We start from the raw sequence: 19,774 nt of genomic DNA, 5'->3' as shown, positions 1-19,774 counted from the left end.
TAATTGAACCTTCAAAGATAAAATATATCTATAACTTAAAGTAAAGTAATCTTAAACCAATACTAAAATCTATTTCAAGAACAATAACTATCTAATCTTAACATCTCATAAAATAACTAAACTTTATTAACACTACTTACCAATTATAATCCTAACAATCTAAACATACTAACAACTTTAATAAAAGCTAATTCCAAAACCAATATATAATACTATCTTAACACTTATCAAACAATTAATTTTTACTAGCTAATAAACCCACCTCTGACATTTAACTTAACTCCTCCGACATTTAACTCCACTCCTGATAACATCACTTCAACTAAAACTAATTTATAGTATTTAAATTAACACTAACTATTCAACTTTATAAAGTACTAAAATAAATTCTAACATTAAAAATGTACTAATGATTAATAAGCATACTAATCACTTAAAAAAAAACTAACAAACTTAAACAAATTCTACTACTAACTTTACTAATATTAAAAAAAACATATATTAACAACTAACTACATTCAAATAACAATTAAAATAAAATTTTAAAATCAGCATATACTAAAACCACTTTATAAATTACTAATTTACTAACTAAAAAAAAATCTAAAACTAACCTATACACTAACTATCCTACTTCCCCTACCACCCTAGGCTACACTCTACCCAAGCTCCCATGGTGGTTCCCAATGGTCCTTGCACTGACCAAGCCCTGCATCATGCAAGTTTTTGTCTCCTCCCACATGAGTGAATAGAGCCTCCAAAATGGGCACTTAGAGAGGTAAGAGGTGGAAAAAAATTTAAGACTTTATTATAGTTTAACATCAAATTCTATTTAACATAGTTTGAACTAATAATTGCAAGATTTTATTTCATTGTTTTATCAAATTAAACTAAATCAAATGAATATGATTACAAAACATCAAAATGTCATAGTAAGGTGAACATCATCACAACTGATTTATAAGTACATATGCAAAAAATTAAAACGAACTAAAAATATCATAAGCAAGGATATTACTCAATCATTTTTTTATTGAACCACCTAATTCAAAGGCTCTGTCGGGAAAAGAACCAGGAAGAAAACCTGACATTGTTTCCATTTCAACAATAAGTTTAAATAACATTTTTACACAAGATTCCAATGCCAAGGAGAAATCTCCCAACATAACTGAAATCCATTAACCATTTTGAATTTTCTTCTTGGCCCTTAACAAGAGATCCATTAGGAATTATGCAATACATCACAGTGATCATGGAGAGAATGAAAATTGACCAAGAGACAACTAATCATAATATGAAGACAAAATCAGACATTCACTCCCATCTCTGGTTTACACAACAAGTTCAATATTGAACCAAACTAGGGAGAAGGTGGATTTTTCCAATAGGAGACATCAGACACAACACCATAATAGGTGCCCTTTCGAGGCTAAAAATCAAGAACTTTTGTTCTTCCATTCCTACATACCAAAACTCAAAACGTAGTTTGTGCTAATGGTTAGGGCCCCATAACACCCTACCCTCTCTCCCTCTTCTCATCCTAAGAAGAGAATCTATACTGTTAGAGTCCAACTAAAGAATTTCCCCCATACATGGCCACTTCTACCCTATCTAAGGGTGAGTAATGCCAAAACAAACCATACAATCCCTTCAAAATTTAAAGCAAAAGAAAAGGAAAACATTTAAGAAAGCCTATTTCAATCCCTCCCAAACATACTCAACACACACATGAACATACATATGCAATAAAACTAAAACATGAAACACAACATGAACAAAATGAGGTGAAGTATTCCTACCTTCAAAATCGGGTTATGGAAAATGAACAAATTTGAGATGAGCATTCCCTTCCTTCTCATTCTCCTTCAATCTTGAATTCCATTCTAAAACTAGAGATTGGGTGAACACTCAAACCCTCTCAAATTTTTCTCTAAATAAGATCATAAACTCAACCACCTCTCAAAGGCAATAACTCCCCCACTTGCCTAAAGTTCTAGAAGATTCTAACTCAAGTAGACATAAGGCTAACCTCAAGCTAGAGTTAAAGTTATCCAACTCATAATGTAAACATTCAATTTTCGCAATCAAGCAAAAACGGTGTTTCTGAGTGATGATAAAAGTCAAAAAAAGGGGCTAGGGGAGTGGAAAATGCCCCCAACCCATACTCATACCCCTTAGGTACTTAGATTTCATGATTTTTTTCCTTAAGTACTAATTAGGGACCTATCAAAAGGTAGGAATTTTTAGGACTTTCTAACAACCTTCAAAAATGCAGATTACTCACTAATTCTAATTAGGGGTAATTAATCTTGATTACTAATTGATTAGTAAAAAGATCACTAACCTAGTCCAACTTAGATCTTTAAGTTACTCAGTTAACCCTAACTATCATGCTAAAATGCATATACAAGTTATGACTATCAAGTGACACTGAAAAATCACTATTACAAAACATTAACACTTAAAGATTACAAAATGATACATTCATTCAATCCATGATACAAATAAAATACAAACAATGCGATTTGCATCTTTTGTTAGACTCAACCCTAGTTTCCACAATTGGTACATAGGGTTCAGTTATGTTTCTCCATTAGATTTTTTGGCTAAAATATCTTGCACACATCAGTAGCTCAAGAAAATATCATGCATATATATATATATAGCTTATCAGGGAAATCACATAAATTAAAGCATGAATCTTTCATATAACTAACTGTTTAATTCATTTTTACTCACATTTAATCATCAAAAATCACATAATCAATATAACATAACTTATTCATTAATTTAGATTAAAATACTAGAATAATCATCGTTGGGCATGCATATACCTAGACATCATCACATCACCATTAGGGCATACTGAACCATTTGAATTGCATATAACCCAATCATTGAGGTACCATAATGAACGTCATCGTTAGGTGAAAATGGCTCATATCAATGTTTGTGAAATTTTAATGTTTAAATAGTTGAGATAATGTAGTAGTTCTCGAATCACTGAGTATTAAAACACGAATGTATCAACTAATCTTAATTTTCATTAGGACCTTCACAACATAAAACATTACTTCATATCTGTTCTAATCTCTTACAACATATTTAACAAGGAAATTCATATTTAATAAATACATGTGAGGAGGAACCTTACAGCTACCCAATTTCACTCTTCTAAAGTGTTTCCTGTGAAAGGCCAACCCTATTAAAGGTTACAATACACATTGTTAAATGTGACCTAGTTAGAGGATTTCAATCACCCTGTTAGGAGTGAGCCTTGTTAGAGGACTTTAGAACATTCTATTATAATGTCAACCAATTAAGGTATTTACAAATGATTGTTAGGTCAAGCTTAATCCAAAGGATTTTATCCACACTGGTATAATTGTTAGAAAGCAATAGTAGGACTTGATCTAATAAAAAATTACAACTCACTAAGCAATAGTAGGACTTGATCTCTAGTTTAGTCCTCCATTCTTCTTGGTGTTCATATTCTTCATCTCTAATAGCTTGTTCACCCTTTGAGAATTCATCCCCTTAAGCCTTCTTGCTTTGTATGCTAATTGCAATCTCTTCTATTTCGCCACTAGATGAAGCAATTCCCTAGACTTTTTGTCTTCCTTAGGTTCTTGCACATAACAACCTTTTCTTCTCGCTAGTTATCTCTATAAATAGAGAATTTAGATCCTTTTCCACTTAACCACAATTGTCAATTTTAGGGTTAGGTAAGATTCAATAAATCTAGCCACTTTTCCATTTCAGTCCCTCTAGAAACTTAACCTACAATCTTCCTTGAATTTTTCTCAAAATGATTTACCTTGAATTTTGTGCCACCATCTCATCATAGTCATCTTCCACATGCTTCACATAATTCAAGAAATCAAATTAGTTGGCTCAAATTTGTCAAATCTTTGATTTGACACTATTTTTTGTCATTTAGGATCTATAATATTCTGTCACTCAGCCAACACTAGTTTACTTGGTAAACACTAAAGTTTACTAATGCTCATCACCAACTAATCTTTTCTTGCAATATACTAACTTTCACTCATCTTGCACTATTTGTCATCTTTTCTTGGTACCTCTTGATTTTCACTCCACTTCTACTATTTTCTACTTGGCTTGCACTATCTACTCGACAAGGCTTGGTAGAGACTTTTCTTACTTTATCTTATTCCAATCTTTGGTTGAGTAATCTTTCATTTCAAAATTTAAGTAGATAAAAAATACACTATAGTATCAATGTCTTACTTGGTATTAGTTCTCCCTTTATACACCAAATTACTCAACCTTTCTCTAGGTTCTCTTGTTATCTCCTCTTTTCAAATCCTCTTCATCAGTCAACCAAATGATAGAATCTAGACCAGAAATTGTCTCACCAACAAGTAGCAGGTTTGACATCATTGACAAAATAAAGATTGTTCCATTATAGGTTCTACACTTTAAAACAATCTCTTTTCAAAAATCTCTCTCTTTGGCATTGATGGAAAACCAATACCAATAACAATACCAAAAAGAAAATAATATATTCAAAAAATTTCTCTCTATCAATATATGTCCTTCTTCTGTATAGGGTAATGTAAGCTTTATCAATCTCCTTCAATATCTCTCTCTTATATCTCCCTCTTTGACAACAATGCCAAAGGCTTGTCATATTTTCATGTAGATATAATCAATTGAGGTTCTCCCTCTGTCACCTTGCATGTGACTGTAAGTCTTCTAATTTAGTTCCTTCATTACTTTAGGCAGCTCCTAAAGTAAGATCCATTGCATCAAGTTATAAGATACAACATTCAGCTCAGTTGATGTAGGGCACTACTCATGCTTCTTAAGTAGCTTTGGATAGGGGTATCACCCCTATTTTACCTCTAAGATATTCATGTGCATTCTTAAGTAAATCTTTTGTGAATATATCAGCTATCTTTTCTTTTGTATTTTCATATTCCATTCTCACTTCATTTTCTTGAACCAACTCCCTCAAGTAATGATACTTGATTGCAATGTGCTTAGTCCTTGTGTGTATCCCAAGGTTCTTTGATATGTTTATAGAATGTGCATTATCACAATAAAGTACCACAAGTTTAGTAATTTCTTCATTCATGCCTTTGAGTAGTTGTTTGATCCATACCACATTTGTACAATTTACTACAACAGCCACATATTCAACTTCAATAGTAGATTGAGATATACAATTTTGTTTCTTACTAGTCCAGGTGACCAATCTCTTTCATAAGAAAAATGCTCCACCACTTGTAATCTTTTTGCCATTTTTGTTTCTAGCCTAATCAACATTTGTATAGGCTCTTAATTCAAATTTGTCATTTTTTTTGTAGTATAGGCCATAATCTTACGTTTCTTTCGTATATCTCATAATTCTCTTAACAACCATCAAATGATTCTCCTTAGGGTTTGCAAAAAATATTGCAACAGTCCCAACAACTAATGCAATGTCAGGTCTTCTATGTAATACATATTACAACTTGTTAATTATAGACCTGTACAATGTTTGATTCACTTCAACAAAATCATCAGTCTCTAAAAGTTTATGTCTTATCACCTTAGGAGTTCTAACTAGTTTTGAATCATCCAAACCAATAATTTTCAATATTTCCTTTACACACTTAGATTGAGTGATGTATATACCATATTTCATCTGATATACTTGCAAACCTACAAAGAGCTTGATCTCTCCTACTATAGATATCTCAAATTCTTTCTTCATTTCATTTGCAAATGTCTTACATAATGCATTTTGACAGCCAAATATGATATCATCAACAAAAATTTCAGCTAGTAAAATACCTTTACCTCTTTTTTTCTTCAAGTATAGATTGGTGTTATCATCAATCTTCTCAAAACCAGTCTTCACAAGATAATTGTGAAGCCTTTCATACCATGCTCTTGGGGCTTTCTTTAAACCATATAAATCTTTGTGTAGTCTACATATCATGTTCTTGTTGTTTTGGTCAACAAATCCTTCAGGTTGTTCAATGTAAACCTCCTCATCTAGTATACCATTCAAAAATGTTGACTTCACATACATCTGATAAAATTTGAAACTTTCATATGCAAAGCAAGAAAGCAAAGTTCTTACTCCTTCCAATCTTGAAACTAGTACAAATGTTTCTCCATAGTCAATTCCTTCTTCTTGTGCATACCCCTTGCAAACTAATCTTGCCTTATTCCTTGTGACTTTACCATTCTCATCTAACTTGCTTATGTACACCCACCTGGTTCCAATCACATTCTTATTTTCTAGTCTAGGTACTAGAATCCATGTTTTGTTCTTCTCAATCTAATCAATCTCTTCTTTCATGGCTTTACTGTAGTCTTCATTCTCTAATGCATCTTTCATTGACTTAGGCTCATGCATTCTCAAAAAATATGTATCACTTCTCATCCTATTCCTTGTCATTGGTCTAACTTCTTTATCTCCAATAATTTGTTCAACAGGGTGATGTATTCTAACATACTTTGACAATCTTGCTTCTACTCTTCTTTCTTCAATGGGTCTGTCAACTTCAAAATCACTATGTACTTCTGTATTAGGTAGATCAACATTACTTTCATGTACACTTATCTCAAAATTAGAATGTACCTTAGCTTCTATCTACTACTCAACTCTTGAATGCAACTCAAAATCCTTTGTATGTGACTTGGAAGTTACTAATACTTGTTTTTTATTTACAACTTGGTTCATAGAACCTTCATCAGTAGACATCCTTTCATAAAAGTATACAAAAAAATTGTACTTTTTAGGTTCCTTCATAGGTTCAACTTCATGTACCTCTATATATTTATCAAACTTCACATTTGCACTTTCAAAAAATGTGTTAGTGTTAGTATTCAAACACTTAGAAGCTTTACTTCTTGTAGAATAGACTAGGAATATATCTTCTTCATTTTTAGCATCAAATTTACCATTCCTATTGTCTTTAACAATGTAGTACTTGCTTCCAAATACCTTAAAATATTTTACATTGAGTGAGTATCCATACCATAGTTCAAAAGGTGTTGAATGAGTACCTTTGTTCACTTATACTCAGTTTAGGGTATATAAAATTGTACTTACAACTTCTCTCTAGTATTTCAAAGCAACATTCTTCTCCATCATGAGTATTCTATCACAATCCATTATAGATACATTCCTCCTTTCAAAAATTCTATTTTGTGGAGGGGTCATAGGTCCAGAAGTTTGTCTCTTGATTCTTCTATCATTACAAAATATCTCAAACTCATTTGATGTAAATTCTCCACCTCCATTAGATCTCCAATATTTCAAGATTTTTCCAGTCTCCTTTTCAACTCTTGCCAAGTACCACTTAAATATTTGAAAAGCATCAAATTTTTATTTTAGAAACATAATTGTCATCATCCTAGAATAATCATCAACAAATATGATAATCTTCTTGTCACTTTTTAGCTTTGCAAATCAATTGGTCCACACAAGTTAGTATGAACTAATTCTAGAATTTCTTTAGAGGAGTGAGTCTTACTTTTAAAATTAGATTTTTTTCATCTTGCATAACTTACATTGTTTGCAAATCATATTGTTACAATTCTTTAGTTTAAGCAAACCTCTAACTCTTTTCATGTTACTGATACTGACTAAACCAAAGTTAACATGACATAATCTCTTACACCATAGCCAATGCCACACATCATCAAATTCTACAACAAGACAAGTAGCATCATTCATTTCAAGATAAAATTGATTACCTCTAGTCTAATCTCCATTTCCAATAAATTTCCCATCAATGCCATAGATTCTTCTTTCATGTTCTCAAATTCAACTTTGCAACCTAAACTAATAAGTTGTGACACACTCAACAAGTTATAGTTAATTCCTTCTACATAATAAGCAGTGTTACATATGATCTTTCTATTAGTTTGATTGATCATTTACATTTGATTAGACAAGGTGCATCATTATCAAATCTTACACTATTTCCATTGTAATAATGAAGGGTAATGAACTTACTTTTATATCTAGTCATATGATGTGAACATCCACTGTCAATGATTCATCTATCATTCTTGTTCACATAAGACATTAGTGTAGTTGCCTCATTAGATTCAGAATCATCCTTCATATCAACATACACAACTTCATCATGGTCATCAGATTCATCTTTTGTTTCTTCTTCAGCATTGTAGCAAGACTTCTTTCTGTTTTCTTTATAATCTTTACGATTCTCATCTCTTTTAATTCTGAATTTGTCTCCACTTCTATTGTTCTTCTTCTCTAGATATCTAGCATAAATATGACCAACCTCATTACAATTAAAGCACGTGATAGGTAGCTTACCTTTTATTTCCCTTTTCCTTTGTGAAATATCCTCACCAGTAATGCTTCAAGCTCTTCTACATCTTCCTCATTCGTATCACTGACGCTAGAAACATGTTTAACCCTTTTCTTCTTCTCTTTATGTTCCTTTAATGATATTTTATCTCTAAAAGCAGTTTCAACATTTTAAATTTTGAAATTATTAAAATTAGAATGTTCAAAGGAACTAAGTCTACGCATCAATCCTTCAAGGGTCATATTACCACCAAGAACACACATTATTTCTTGTATGGCAAACACTCTAATAGAATAGATGGGCAATAGTGTTCTCAGTACTTTGTTGATTATAGTCTCATCTTCAATAATACCATTAGCTCCTCTAATAGTGTTGTTTAATAATTTGTCTTCCTTAATATATTGGTTTGTCCCTTGACTCTTTATTTTCCCTATGGCTTATAGAAAACACAGAGTTAACAACAAAATGGGTCAATGTAGTAATCTATTCAAAGACCCCTAAATTGAAAGGTACAACTCCCTTATAAGTGCAAGATATGCAATGAATTTGTTTTTTGTGATTTTCTAGGGGGTATTCTCTTAACTAAAGAGTAGAAGAGGCAAAAACTAAGTTTCTTAAAACTTTAAACAACTCAGGCAAGAAAAAGGGGAAGAACTCACTCAATGCACTCTACTTAAAATGACAATGTAGGCTGTTGAGAAACATTCAAGAATAACTAGAATGATAGGAAGAGAAAAAAGACCATGAAATACTTGATTCCCAGATTATGAAAATGAGGAAATGCTTTGATAATACCCAGACTATCTATTCATCAATCACTCTAGTGATTAGTTTCTGACTTCCTAATGCAATGAAATGAATAGAGACATGGAACAATAGAAATAATAGAATACATGTTTATGCTGAAGATAGTAAAACACACCATTCATTAAATAAAGGGAATAAAATCATTCACACTCATTCAATTTTAGCATTCACATTCATAACATTGATTCCTCTTAAACTAAATGAACCACAAAATCTAATATGAACTTAGAGTCTCACACAGTAGTCATAGCTATAGGGGTTTTCCCAAAGTAAATTTTGTCGATCTTATTAACTTCCTGAAAGACTATATATAGGCCTTCTCAAAATGACCAGTTACATTAAATGATTGCCTTGCAGAGCATTTCTAATTAGAAAAGCTATTAATAGAACTAGCTTCAATCATTTTCCTATTACAGAGATTAACAAAATGCTAAGATTGGCTACAAAAAGAAAGAAGAGAGAGAAGGATGATAGATGTCAAAGACAATTATGCCTTCTTTAGGGTAATTGATTTAGCTTTATATTCTTTCATATCATTCATTACATTTTTTAGCTCTTTGGCATTTGGGATGATAATGTTATCTTCCCAAACCATGCAATAATCATGCATGTCTACTAATTCACCCATTTTGGCCAGCCTAGATTTATACTTCTCTATTTCTTTAATGATGACCACATCTATTGTAGAGAGCTCTTGGATCTTAGACACTTGGAAATTGGGAGAGTCAATGGCCTCATCAATAAAATTCAAAACCTTTGATCTCATTCTATCAATATCCACAAGCTTACCATTGGCAGATACGAAAGACTCTATGTGCAATGTTTTCAAGTTGTGAAAGCATTTGTTAATAAATTTTTGCAGTAGGTCACATACATCTCCTAACTTATTTGTAGACCTCATGAAGCTTTCTATAAAAAACTCTAAAGATTATTTCCAATGAAACAATGGCTCTGTGCTTGTCTTGAGGATCCTGTGAGTAATCTCCACATTAGTCTCCATGTCAATTACCACTTGTAGAAGGGTAATTGCTCTGTTAGTCCATCAGCCACCATTTTTATAGTCTTCTTATGGTTTGAGGTTACTTTTCTGAGCTTGCATGCATCCAACTGAAAGTTTCCCAAATTTTCAACCAATAGCTTACCTTGAATCTAGAATTGGTCTATTCATGCCCTTCCAATATACCTAACTACCTTTCATGTTGCAACTTTTTCAAGGAGTTCTTGTCTTCTTCTACTTTCAGGTCAAAGTGATCTAGGGACATGCTTCCAAGGGTAGACTTGAGGCATTCGACCGGCTACTTGTTTGAAACCTTCAACACTTCTTTCTTAACTCTAAGATCTTCCAACTTGTCCTCTATTTTCTCATTAGTAGATTTCCAGATATTTATCATGGAATCATGAACAAGGATACCAATATCTAGTGTTCTAATTTGGAAATCATCTTTTGAAAGCTCGTGAAATCTCCCATCCTTTTATGGCTCAATGATTTTGATCAAGATGTGACCAATGGAGAAATCTATAGCAAACATCATAAATGTCTTTTGCTTCTTCATCTTTTTGGATGGCTAAGAAGAGGTGACTCATGCAACCAAGTCCCTTGATGGAGTAGCATCCTCATATCTCCTCTTCTTTTTGTCAATTGTATCCTTGATCCATGCCTCTGTAGATAGTACATTGATAGTCGACTACAAGGCAGTGAGGTCAAATAACTTCCTTGGTATTAAAGGAGTTGTGTTGTCTTAGGAAGCAATGGGGAAAGCAACTACCTTAGTTACCAAAAGGGTTAAGGTATCTCCTTGTTGGGATACATCTTTCTCCTAACCATCCATAGAATTAGTGTCACCATCCAAATTTATGACTTGAATGGGGGAGGAAGACTTAGCCATTGATTTATCTTGCTCCATCCCCTTATCTTTTTCATCAATCTTTTCTCCAACATTTCCAATGTATGGAAGAGAGCCACCTCCACACACAAAATTAATTGACACATTCTTCTCCAGAGGCTGATCTCCTCCCTGCCCATTGGATTGAGCAGGACTTGCAACACTTGAAGTAGTTTCTATGGTGTTTGTTGCTATGACATTTGGAGTGGCCCCAAATGAAACTCCCCCTATGGAACCAGTACTTTCTATTATTTTCTTCCTTGCTTGAGTCCACTCAACCCATTTATCAGTTCTTTTAATGATTCCTCACATGAGGACCTCCATGGTATCAATAACTAGGCCAGCATATGGGGTGGACAAAATTAGGGTGTACTTTTGTTGGAAATATAAGAGGAGTAACTGAGAGGGGAGGGGTAAATTAGTTACTAATAAAATAAATCTCAGATCTCTAAGATGTCAGTATAAAATATAAACTGAATACTGTTGATGGTCGATAAACATAAAATGTTGTAAGTCGATAATTATTGAAAGTGCTCTTAACATACAATCTTTAGATGTTATCTATGATTACTATTACTTTAACTTAGATGCAAAAATATAAAAGAAAATAGCATAAACACATTTGACACTAGGATTGAACGTGGAAACCCAATTTGAGAAAAACCACCAATTGTAACTAGTTACTATTTTCAATCTTTTGAAGTGAGCCCTATTAGGAGCCAACCCTATTAAAGGTTGCAAAGCACGCTATTAGGTGTGACCTTGTTAAAGGATTTGATCACCCTATTAGGAGTGGCCTTATTAGAGGACTTTAGACAATTCAATAGAACTGCCACCTTGTTAGAGGATTTACAAATAGCTATTAAGAAAACTCTGTTAAAAGATTTAAATCGGTGCTACAATGGTTAGAGAGTAACAATGAGATGACCTAATTTGAATGCATCTAAATTGCTGATTATAGAACTCTATTCTGGCTTGTACTTGATCCTTCCTGATCGAATATAGCTTTTCTTCTCCACAATGATATTCTTCTTATCCTTCAAATTCACTTCCTCTCTTCATCTTCAATTCATTCATAATATTTCCATTTCTTACACTTTCACAAATTCTCAACTTGACCTTATACATATATCTTTCATATTGTCTATTAGATTGTGATGACTAATCAAGGAAGTACTATACATACTCCATAATTCCTCATCAAGGTTTGGTTGGTCTTCTAGACTGAACATGATTAAAAGAATAACAGAGTCCAGGGTGATTTGATCTAGTGGGAGTCTCATGGAGTGGTGGCATAGCTACAGGATTAGTCTCCAAGTGGGAGATTGTTGTTTAGTGTGGAGCCTATCAGTCCCCAAGTGGGAAATTGTTAGTTCGAAAAAAAAAATTTGGGCCCTATTTTATCAAGATTTTGGGCCAATATGTAATTATTAATTGTAACCCTAAAGCGGTAAAAATACTCATATAAAAGGGCTTAGGGTCAAGAATTGTTTCATAATGGTGATGCAAAAATTGGTTCTTGTGGTGGTATTGAGTTGTAAGGGATTACAAATTGTAATTAGGTTGTAGTTACTAGATCATACTAATATCAAACTTGTTGTTTGGTGGACATATCCTAGGGATTGAGTGAACCACATTAAATCTTGGTGTCTTGTGTTCTTTTCTGTGTGATCTATTATTTTTAGATATTGATTATATTTGCATGTAATTTTTATTTATGTCTATGGTTTAATACTAAGAAGTGGTATCAGAGTGGGGTTGTTTTTCAGTCATCCTTTTCAGGAAAGTCTCATGGTTGAGTGGGAGCAATGGTAGACAAAGGTAAGTAGAGGGTTGACAAGTTTAATGGGCAGAACTTTCAGTTATGGAAGATGCAAATGGAAGACTATCTTTATCAGAAGGATTTATGGAAGTTGTTGGAAGGCAAAGCAAAGAATCAGGGATCTATGTCAAATGACGAATGGGATGTTTTAGACAGAAAGGCACTTGGAAGCATTTGATTATGCTTGGCACCATCAGTGGCATTTAATATTACAAAAGTAAAGACAACAGAAGAATTGATGCAAACCCTAGTGAAATTGTATGAAAATCCATCTACTTCAAATAAGGTATTTCTCATGAAGCATTTATTTAATATGAAAATGGAAAAAGGTGGATTCGTTGCAAATCATTTAAATGAATTTAATACTATTACTAGTTAGTTACCTTCTATGGGTATCAATTTTGATGAAGAAATTAGGGCTCTCTTGATTTTGTGTTCTTTGCCTGAAAGGTGGAATGGTTTGGTAATGGCTATGAGTAATTTTGTTCCTGGATCTAGTACCCTAAAATATGATGATGTGATCGATGTTGTTTTAAGTGAGGAAACTCATAGGAAAACCTTAGGTGGATCTACATCAGGAAGTGCTTTGAATGCACAAAGTAGAAGCAAAATGATTGAGAGAGGAAGTAATTCCAAAAATCATGGAAAATCAAAGGGAAAGTCAAAGGGAGAAGGTCTCAATCGAGAGGACCGAACAACTACTAGTATTGTGGGAAACTAGGGCATAAAAAGAAAGATTGTTGGAATCCAAAAAAAAATGGAGATAAACCAGATGGAGATGAGGAGGCAAATGTGGTAAGTAACAAATCTGAAGAGGATGCTTTGCTTTTGTCTTTAGAAAGTGTTGATGATTCATGGGTTTTAGATTCTGGTGCTTCATTTCATGCTACACCTCATAGAGGTTATTTTATTGATTATGTCCAAGAGAATTTTGGACTTATTTATTTGGGGGATAATGAACCTTGTCAGATTTTTAGAAAGGGAAAAGTTAAGATTAAGTTGCAAAATGGGAATCATTGGCTACAACATGAGGTAAGACATATTCCAAGGCTAAGTAGGAATTTAATTTCAGCAAAGCAACTCGGTGATGAGGGTTGTGTAGTTACTTTTAATGATAAAAATTGGAAGATTCCAAAAGGTTCCCTTGTAGTAGCAACAGGTGGGAAAGTAGGCACCTTATATCTTTTTGCAAGTCATATTGTTCCTTCTACTTTAATTGTTTTAGAGAAAAATGGATGTTCAACAACAGTTGCTATAGTTGAGTAGGGAGAACAAATAGCTGCTATAAATTTTGATATAGTACTGTGGCACAACGGACATGGGCACATGAGTGAGAAAGGTATGAAAGTACTTCATTCAAAGAAAGTTCTACCAAGTCTAAAATGTGTTAATATGAACTTCTATGAAATTTGTGTGTATGGAAAACAAAAGAGAGCGAATTTTGTGAAGACTAGGAAGGAAAACAAAAGGGAGAAATTAGAACTTGTACATACTAATGTATGGGGACTGGCTCGGGTATCTTCCCTTGGTGTCTCTCATTATTATGTTATATTTATTGATGATGCAACTAGAAAGGTATGGATTTATTTCCTTAGACAAAAATTTGATGTATTTCAAACTTTTAAGAAATGGAAATGCTTGGTTGAAAATGAGACTAGTAAGAAATTAAAATGTCTTAGATCTAATAATGGTGGTGAGTATTGCAGTCATGAATTTGAAGATTATTTCTCCACTAATGGTATTTGTAGATAGAAAACTATTCCAAGGACTCCATGGAAAAATGGAGTGGCTAAACGCATAAATAGGACTATAATGGAGCATGCAAGAAGCATGAGGTTGTATGTTGGGTTGCCCTTACACATGTGGATGGAGGCTATCAATATTGTTGTATATTTGATTAATAGAGGTCCCTCTACTCCTTTGGGTTGTGGTATTCCAAAGGAAGCATGGACTAGTAAGAAGGTGAGTTATTCTTTTCTAAAAACCTTTGGTTGTGAAGCATCTGCTCACATAGATTCTGAAACTAGAACCAAGCTAGAAGCTAAGTCAAAGAAATGTATATTTGTTGGATATGGCATTAAGGAATTTGGTTATAGGCTTTAGGATTATATATATATGTTTAAGTTGTGATTGTCCTGGTAGACGTGCTTGCAAAATTAATAATATCAGATTTCCACAATCCATTTGTAATGCAAGTTCATTTTGGATTTGATTGTGTGTGTTTTTTAGCATCATCATTTTAGATCACTCTCTATAATCCATCATCAACCAGATGAGAGAGTGAAAGATGAATGCAAAATGTCAAATCATAGGTAAGGCAGGTGACCTATTTTATAGAATGCCATAAAGAAGCTAAGAATATTAAAATACTTACAAGGGTGTGAGGCACTTCATATTTTTTGATCGCACAATATGGTTTAAGAACTCCTCACTGATTAACTTGTACCAAAAACTAAAAATCTTCATCTTTGTTGTGGGCTCCTATCCCTTATGTGAGTGTTGATGTAGAAGCTGAAGTGGAAAAAATAAGTGAAAGCGTGTTGAATAAGGTTTCTAATCTCAACTTGGTCAACATTATTTATTTAAGGGCTATGGACTGGGCAATTCTTCAATGTTTGACAGTTAGGGGTAGCATTGCATGATTTCTTAAACAAAATAAATGCTCAAGAAAGATCAACAATTTGAAAAACAACAGATTTTTTTATGCCCTCCAATACCTAACTATTAGGAATTTCAATTTCAAATTTATGAACTTCTGAAATGTAAACCCCTAGACTCCTACCACTTTACCTATAATCAAAATTGACCTTATTCCATTATTTAAGACTTGTTACATCCATTTTATTCCATTTGGCATCTTGGGTTCCACTTGACAACTTCTCACTCGCCATGGAGCCTATCAAAGAAAAAGTCAAAAAATCTTAAAAGAAATGTTATGATTGTAATAAAAAGGGAATGTATCATACAAAAGGAACCATAACTTTGATTTCCTAGTCAGCTTGACTTTATCAGCATACTTTGTCACTCTCTATAGGAAGTGCATGTGCTTTATGGTATGTTTAAGTAAAGTATCAATACTACACTAAAGTGTTAAAAAAGTTGTTGCAAGTAGAGGCCCTTAATTTCCAGCTCTGCTCTTTTGAGACCAGACACTTTTTTAACTTCAAAATCTATCATAACAACTATGATCTAAAGAAAACAAAAAAATGAGGTACAAATTATAGGAAGCTACCTTTGCTCCATTTGGAATAATATCTCATAGTTCCTTAAGACGATCTTGGATCTTTTGCCTATCCTTTGGCCTCAGCCTAGAACTCTCACCAGGCTTGGCTCGCTTCATGTTACCTTTTATAGGCTCCCTAGGTCTTTTTGTCTATGCAAACCCATAGTTTTCATAATGAGCCTCACTCACTAGAGATTTTGGCATTGAATTTGTTGAGGACTCACTTGCAAAAAATTTTATTCCCATGTCCTCGTGGAACATAGAAGAAAAGGTTCAATTTTTATAGTCTCCTAAATCTAGGCTTTCTCTAGGCTTGGAAATGTCTACATCCATAGTCTGTTCCTTCTCAAATGCACTCACCTGTACTATAGACCAATTGTTAGACTTGGTAGAGGAACAATACACAAGGGTCAAATTTGCATTGCTTGAAAATGTAGTTTTATAGGATATATTCTCATCCAACCCCTGGTTAGTGTGTAGGCATCTATTTGCAACTACAGCATCTAAAAGATCTTCAAACTTGGTCTCGGGCAAAAACCACCCTTTAGTTGTTGTTATGGATAAATTAGATTTTTTATTTACCTCCTCCTCGAAATGATAATCTAAACAAGGAGAAACTCCAAAATTTTGGCTTCCCAGATTTGCACCAGATACACCTCTATGAAATAATATGTCATCCCAAATGCTATCCTTTGGTACCTTAAAAGTGGGTCTTAGTGCCTCAAGTAGTTCACCACTTGATGGAGTGCATGAAACAACATTGATAGTTTTGTTTTTCCCTTTAGAAGGAAAAACCATGCTATTATTAGAGCTGTCAAATTCTATAACATCAGGATTATCAAAATTGGATAGAATAGCAGAATAGTTGTTGAGGTCAAACATGGCACTTTTTGAAACTTCTTTGACAAGGTTCATTCCATGAATACATTCTCTAAAAATGCTCAGAAATGTTCTTATCTATAACCTCTTTTTGCCAAGATGACTAATCCAATCCAACTATGTTTTGTACTGAAACATTTTGATGCCTGATAGAAGTTACAAGATCATTGCTTAAATTCTCAAGCATTTTTGTGTTATGACACCTAGTTGTTTCATGTCATTGTACATTATAGGATTCCCTATTATCAGAGATGGTTATCCCCATGTTGACTGAAGATAATAAAGGAGAGGTGTAATTGATTTTTTTGTATCTACCTTAACATTTGGCATTGTAGTTGGCTCCTTTTTTGTCTTGTTCATATTGTGTGCAAGAAACCTTGCTGCTAATGAAGAGTATCCAAATTGTTCAACATTATCTTGAAACAATGGAACTAAGGGTTGCACATCTACTAGAGTTTCTTGTAGCCTATCATTTTTTTGGGTTCCTTTAAAACTGTCTTGGTCAAACCTTTCAACATTAATTGATTTAGCACCACATATGGAATTCAAGATGCAATTATCATGAAAATCCAATGCCATCTTTCCTTGATACTGTGACTAATCCATAAATATGGAGTTAGACCCCATGTTTAATGTTTGTTGCCTATCAGGCATAGCAATGCTTACCAGTATCAAACTTTTGAAAGGATATACCCTCAAAGAAGATGGCAATATAACTGCATTACTTTCACTACCATTTTTATCAGCAATGTGAGCTAGAAGATTGTTTAGAGGATTATTTTGCTGAAATGGAGATGGGTGGTTTACAGTCCTAGTAGAAGCACCGTCACTTCCCATTGAAGGGAAGGACATGGTGCAAGAAGGCAAGCTCTTATTCTTTACAACTAGGCTTGCAGGGCTTATAAATTGATCTAGAATACCTGAGCTTGGAATTTTTAATACAGATGGATTAGATTTTTCTTCAGGGGGAGTTACATTTGCTAAACCTAATGATGTTGCATTTCTAAGTGAAGTTAGTGGAATAGACATTTTTTAGAAAAGGGGCCCTTCAATCTTACCACTTCGACCATCCAGGTTATTATTGGGCAACAATGGCTTTGGAATATTCTAGAATATACCAAACTCATCTTTTACATAGTTTACAAATTCCAAATCTTCTTTGACCTACACTTTTACTTGGTTAACAAAATCAAAATCTTCTATGATCTGCATGTTGTCATACACACAAATAAATTTTGAGCAAATAAAATGAATACTAGCATGTAGCTAAATCTAGAAATGAGCCTTCATAGATCTGAAAATTTAAATTTTAAAAATTATGCAACAAATCATATTTATATATCTAGCACACTAGTGTTTTGACTTGTTAAAGATGAATCTGATTATATGATACAATCTATAGTAGAAGTTTTCCTTAGATCTAATTTTTTTTCATTGTAAGGTCACTATACATCCATGTGTATTTAGAATTAACCCTTTCTACCAAAAATGAACCAAAAATTTAAAAAACATTGGACCGTTAAGGCAACCCAACCTACTATAGCTCCTCAAGCCTTAGTTCAATTTCTTAAGATTGTATGAAAGGAAAAATATAGAAAAGAGAGAAAGTGCATACATTCCATAGATTAGAAGCCAACTAACGATGTCACTAGCATTATAATTGCCGACATACCAATACCAAGAGGTAAACCCCAACCATGTCATCCAAGAACAACTAGTATACAAACTGACAAGAGATGGGGACCAATCAAGGAAATACAAAATAGATGAAGGCCAAAGCTAAAGATTTAAGCTATATAAAAATTTCACATATAAATATCATCGCTTACAGAAGACCCTATTTAACATGACTATCTATGACAGTAGTAGGGCTTGCTTAAGATACAAATATATTCTTTAAAGAACTGTATGGACAAATGAAGAAAGGATAGTCAATGCTAAGAGGAAGAAACTACTCCTCATCAAAGCTCTCCTAACACCCAAGGTTAATGACTTAATAGAAATAGAGAAATAATAGATGATTCATGCCCATTTCCCTTGTCTATGCCCAGGGACCTGATTGACTTCTAATGTTGTAAAGATATGAATTATTGATGCCTTAAATATGAGCATGTCAACTTAAGATTCACAAGTATAACTACACGAAGATGTTCTACATACCCTATCATTATATGTACATGTTCCTAATTTCCTAGCGAGTGTACCAATTGCCTTGTTCCTAGAATTAAGAAAGTCAACTTTCACTAATACTCATAGAAGTAATGGAAAGAGAATGTTGAAAACCAAACAGTAGAGAAATCATTGAGATTTTATGGACAAGATGAAAAAAGGAAGAGAGAAATAACATGGACATGAGATAGGCATGGTTGGTAAGAGGAAATTGTTTGAATGTGGAAATACTAAAAATAAACACCTACCTCAAACTCTTAAATATGCTCCTCACAGAATCCTACTACTCATCAAGAGATTAATTGACAAAAATCAATCTAGGCATGCAATCAAAACCAACTCCAAACAATTTAGCTATGTTTAACTACATGCATTCACCAACCTTATTGATTCTCCATTAACATTTTTCCATTCTAAATTGGTTGCTAATTTAACAACTACAATTTTACAGGTGTTGATGTGAAGTAGATGACTAGTTCAATACCCTTGTCATAGAAAAATATAAAATGCTACATACAACATAAAACAAAGGTATGCTCAAATTATATGAAGTTTAGTATTGAAAAGATTGTGCTCCAATAAAAAATTAGAATAAAGAAAACAACTTCGAATATTCTTGAGAAGTTAACTTCAAAACTTGAGCCATCAAAAGAATGTCTTCACAATAGAACTAGCTAATTTTATAGTA

General features: G+C 33.2%; 1 pseudogene; it reads right to left on the bottom strand.

Annotated features, from left to right (window-relative positions):
* Positions 1–15,695: 15,695 nt before the first annotated feature.
* Positions 15,696–16,953, bottom strand: LOC149543207 (transcription factor bHLH155-like; annotated as a pseudogene).
* Between the last annotated feature and the right edge of the window lie 2,821 nt (positions 16,954–19,774).

The sequence above is a fragment of the Cupressus sempervirens genome, chromosome 8 (assembly GCF_028749045.1).
Source record: "Cupressus sempervirens isolate cs-2001-9-10 chromosome 8, ASM2874904v1, whole genome shotgun sequence".
In the NCBI taxonomy this organism is placed as follows: Eukaryota; Viridiplantae; Streptophyta; class Pinopsida; order Cupressales; family Cupressaceae; genus Cupressus; species Cupressus sempervirens.
Note: the sequence above shows the minus strand (reverse complement) of the source record. Positions and strands in the feature narration are given on the sequence as shown.